The sequence below is a fragment of the Rhipicephalus sanguineus genome, chromosome 2, assembly GCF_013339695.2.
Source record: "Rhipicephalus sanguineus isolate Rsan-2018 chromosome 2, BIME_Rsan_1.4, whole genome shotgun sequence".
Lineage (NCBI taxonomy): Eukaryota > Metazoa > Arthropoda > Arachnida > Ixodida > Ixodidae > Rhipicephalus > Rhipicephalus sanguineus.
Genome location: NC_051177.1, coordinates 134,594,811 through 134,600,374, shown reverse-complemented (window position 1 = coordinate 134,600,374; position 5,564 = coordinate 134,594,811).

The following is a 5,564-nucleotide window of genomic DNA, read 5'->3' as shown; positions in this document are numbered from 1 at the left end:
CTCCTCGCTACTCATCGCCTGCTAACTGTCACCCAGCTCCACACAGTCGCACTTTCTCGCCCTGCACGCCAACACGGAACATCAACGACGACAGCGCCCCACCAAGTTCCAGTCACTTCCCGCCTCTAAAGTGCCTCTCTACGTCTCCACGTTCGACTCAATCCCCAGCTCTTTGTCCCCATTCGCCGCTGGTCCCTTCCCTTCGGGAAACTAGGTGGCGCAGCTCCCGGAGGTGAAGCTGCAACTACAGCAAGGCCTGCAAATCCTCTGATGACCCTGCCTACTTGTGGAAACTTACTGGGCATTGAAGTTGACTGCGTTCCTGCTACAGCGTTGAAATTGACGGCGTTCCTGCTACAGGCGCGCAGCTCTCAGTTATGAGCACAGCTATCCGTCGAAGGCTGAGGAAGGTTCTGACGCCTGTCGTGCCGTGTAAAGTGCGAGTCGCCGATGGTACCACTTCATGGGTTGTTGGAATGTGCGCAGCGTGTGTGGCCATTGATGGGCACTACACTATTGCGCTATTTATTCTCTTCGAATAGCGTCCCCATGACCTCATCCTAGGCACTGGCTTTCTGTCAAAGCAGACGGCCCAAATTGACTGCTTCTGGGAGGTTGTACCGTTAGAACTCCCGTTCTCTGCCGGACGCCGCAACTTGTGCACAACACCGCTTATGGTCTCCCGAGTTCGCACGGCTGTCTCCAGGAGCGGCTTCAAATGTTCTGCAGACGGCCGGTCCTCCCGTTCCAAATGGCGAGTACGTCGTATCGCCGCTCACTGCGAGCGCACAACTATCACGCAGTACGATTTACAAAAAAGTGGAACGGCGTTGCGCAAAGCAAACCTGGTTTATATTGTGTCCCGTACGCTAAAGCAGCCACCATTCCTTTTTTCGTTAATGAAGAATAATTAAATAGACATATTTACATGGTAACTCGACAAGTACTCACCTATTTATCAAAATTTCAATGAGGCATACGTAGGAATGTTCAAATGGTATTTAACAGCGCTATTTTCAACAACGTGCTAATTGCGCGCTCATTTTTTCCGGTTGATAAAGAATGCCCGCGAAATACGAAAAGTCGCTAGTGACTAGACTGTTGCACGAGTGGGAAAGCTGCGCCGTCAAAACAGGCTCACTGTGAGGTAGCAAGTGAAACGGAAAAAAATATGGATCGCCCTTTCTACCATTCCCCGGACGACGAAACGCGCCGTCTCGTCTTACAGAGTCAGGTCGTAATCAGAACTGCGCTCCTGCCGCGTTATCAAATCACAGCAGATTGGGTTAATGATAGTGGCGTACAATCGAGTGGAATGAATCCCTGTAAGACTACAACGCATGTTGGCGCCCGAAGTGCAACCTTGCCAAAGTGCGAAACGCCTGTCTCTGGCAGCGGACAACACGCAAATCGTCAGCTTGCAGTAAGCTTATTTAGGGCGCTGATTTCTTTTGTGGGTGGAGCGTAGTCGCGTGTTATTTTTCATACTATTTCACGCACGAGCCTTCTTTATCAGCCGGAAAAAATGAGCACGCAATTAGTACGTTGTTGAAAATAGTGCAGTGAGATGTAATTTGAAAAGTGCTACATATGCCTCATTGACATTTTGATAATTACGTGAGTACTTGTCGAGTTATCAATACAAATATTACTAACAATGAAACCTCATAAACTAAAACAATTGGTAGTGGCTACTCCAGTATACACGGAGCAATATATACTAGGTTTGCTTCGCGTAATAGCGGTCCTATTTTTTTTTAAATTATGCTGCGTGATAGTAGGGACGCCTTGTATAATTAGTCATTAAGATCAGCAACAACATCAACATCGTGTGCGGCTGCGTAGATGCGCGTGTTGTCTTACAGACGCGTAGTGGTTGGTTCGCTAATTCCCAAAAGAATGAAATATGTCGTGGGAGGCACTTCGCAACTGCACTTGCCGTATGCATTCTCGGATGGATTATGACGGCCAATATACGCTCATCGACGTTGGTTTCCTCACTGCACGTTGTAGCTGTGTACCGGAAAGCGAAGCCTGGTAGCGAATGAGAAGGGAGGCTGGTTACGCTATCGCATTCTACTCTTGAAGGCGATGCACAAGAGTCCTCCAAGTTTGTTGTACGCTCCCGCTCTTCCTTTCATAATGTTGACAATTGTACATTTCATTTTCAAGTTGGCACCATCCTCGTCAATTTCAGGGCTGTACTCTACAGTGAACCTGAAAGAAGAAGCCGCCAACTATATTGCTGAGTTGAATAAAACACTAAACGGAACAATTGTAAGCTGGAGTTTTTCTCCAGATAATAAATACTGGATTGGAGGTGTGCAGTAAGTGTTTAATGATGTTTTTCCTTCACGAAATGTATGCAAGAAAATACTGTATCTTCACGCAAGTACATAACATATACATGTGCGCACATTCTTGGCTGGTAAATTTGCCGACGCGAAACGGATGCTGAGTTCTAGACACAGTACTTAAGAAATATCAACCGGTATCACCGTAAGAACGACGAAACCTATTATCAGATTTCAAAGCAAAGAACACTGACAGGGCATGCTCGTTTTCCTCACTACCTAGGTTTCATTATGGTACTTATTTCTAAAAACTGGCAGAATTATTCAGTGGCCAACAATATCTCATGGCGCAAAGTAGATCGTAAATCATCAAAATGGAAGTATCTCATCTTACAAACTCCCCGATGATCTAGATAAATATAGAATAACAACAACGAATCCACACATAGTGTTACGTTGATGAAGCAATGACAAGACAAGTGGACTTAGTAGGAGTGGGAATAATTAGTAATCTCCTCACAAGTAGATGACCGGGTTTATCGCCGGAACATAAGTAATGATCTGCTGCTACATACTGGCGAAACGCTAAACTTGATATGGATAATATCGGACGAAGGCGCGTGCATTCGTCTGAAAGGCTCTTAGCCACACTTAGCGGCCGCTTAGCGATGACGCACTAAGCGAAGAAACTTCGTTAATATCAGTGGTCTAATCTAACGTACATCTTCTCTTTTACAGCGTAAGCTATTAAAAGTTCATAACAGCCGATGTTGGTGGTGATGTTCTCCGCAACCGCCACCGGCGGAAATCCGTAGCAGCTACTGGACACAATTAGCAAAAACTTCAGCTTCTTCCGCACCGTACAAACCGTCGTGAAAGCTGTAAAAGTGCCAGTGCATGTGATTGGCTTTCGAGTTCAGATGGTGTCGTAAATCCGCTGCTCGATTTTAAATATGCACGCTTACACTCGATTGGGCCAAGCGAGATCACGTCACCTGGGGGCTCAGGCAACGGCGCTTAAGCGTACGCCTCATGTCACGTGATCTCGCTAGAGATCATGTGACGCAAGACGGTTCCAATTCGAAAGCCATGCGTTGCGGCTATTTAGCCGGACACTTTATATCGACGCCCAGCGTTTTACTTTAATAATTTATTAAGGCAAAAATTATCATTTACTCATTTATCAAGCGGCAAAATTGACCGTCGGCGTGAACACGATTGACGCAAAAAATTGTCATCGCCTAATGACGTTACCTAAAAACGTCATCATTAGGTCATATAACGTGACACCACATGATGGTGCCATTGAACGATATCGTCGCTTGGTCAAACTTCGGCCAATCACGCAGACAGTGCCAAACTAGAAGAGGTGCAGAACGTTTTCGGAGGTGGGTCAGATAGGAATAATACATCGACTGAGAAGAAATAAAAGATGCGTGGCTCTGCTTTCGCGACCACCAGAGACCATGCGGAGCTCGTGGAAGCCCAGTAAAGTAGTACCAAAACACACCATGCCTCGGTTAGACATATGAAGTCCAATCTTTGCTTCACATCATCGTGTCCCAAGTGTGCATAATGCTTTCCAAGAAATCTGATATTTAGAAGAGTGAGTGTAAATTCATTTTCGGAGACCTTGCCAAACGCCTCGTGGTACCTATTGGTAATCGTGCCAAAGGTGTGTTCTTTTAGGCTAGTAACTGGGCAGCAAAAGTCTTGTGCACATTACCATTTTGCCTGGTAGAAGTGTAATCCTAATGTTGATTGGTCAAGTAGAACCCTTCGATGCTTGGTATTCACACAAGCGCCGCACTACGACTGTACCATCACTCGGCTTCCGAGGTTAAAAGCACTTGCAAGCTGCATCGGGTCATGCAAGTCTAATCTCAGGTTTAGTTTCAATTACATCCTCTTTCATTGATTGGTTTAGTGGATCGAGCCAGCCATTAGCACTGTGTCCATAACGCCAGCATTTGGTGCATTCTATAGGAACAGAAGCTTGCGCTTGCCCATATAGCTTCTTCATTTGTAGTGGCTGAAGGTGTGTAGTGTGGCTTTCCCAATTTCTGTGGTACATACCCGCTAAACGAAGCTTTTAGGAGAATGCTTTTAGGAGAACGAAACGAAGCGTTTTTCGAGAATGCTCAAATCACCCTTTGATTGTTTACCTTATACCTCCATCGCCTTTTCAGGCATAGAGCGAGGTGTGGTGTATCAATTTCAACTAAAATTCAATCTAATTCCCATACACAAAACCTGGTAAAATTCATCATTGAACTCTATACAAAAACTGTGTCTGACGGAACAGCATTTCAGTTCCTTGTGGCTCGACACCTTGACGTCTTTACGAGCTTAGAAGCTTTCTGCCCAGCTGAAAACATCTTTGTTCATTCCGGTCAGATCAACCCGTCCTTGATAAGCAACATTGTCGCTGTGGTTTCGGATGACTTTGCCCGTGTAGCGAATTCAATATTGGTCTCCAAAGCTTATGCACTCCAAGAAAAAGTCACAGTTTTGCCGCAAAGACTAAACACTGAATGCAATAGAAAGAAATTGAAATGTTATAAGAAGTGAGGCTAGTAGGGAAATCCTTTACGATTCGACCTGGCGTAACTCTACAAAAGGGTGGCATGAAAGAATACGGCCGCTCCAGTGAGCGAAGCGCTTTCAACACGAAAGTGTTTTATGCAGGGCTCCACCAAGACTTCAATGACTTATTTCTATCACACTTATGACGCTGGTAAAATGTACGCTAAGGGATGACCAAGAAAAATAGAAGAAAACGATTCACTGTCACGAATCAACTGGGAATTTAACCCACGACCTCCTAGTCCACAAAAAGAGGTGCTGGGTGCTCTAGCCAATGTGTCACCGAGTCGCATGTGCGAATATCTGCAAACTTGCTTTATATTTATTTATTTAACTATTTATTTATTTAATTATTTCTCTATTTATTTATTTATAGCACCCTGATGTATTAGCACATTACAGAGGTGGTGGGGGTGTGCATAGTAAACAAGAGCACGAACAATAACAGCAACAAAGTAAAACTGGAAGCATTATACAAAATATTAAAGAAATCTAGTAAAGTACAATACGTTGAAGAAATAAACATGTAGTGCTACAGTACGCTGGAGAAGACATTTTCAAATACAGTTGAATCAGTTATATCACTTATGAAGGCTGGCAAGTGATTCCACTCCCCTGCTGTCCTGGGAAGAAATGACTGCGAGCCTGCAGTAGTTGGAAAATAGGGTATGTCAACCTTATGAT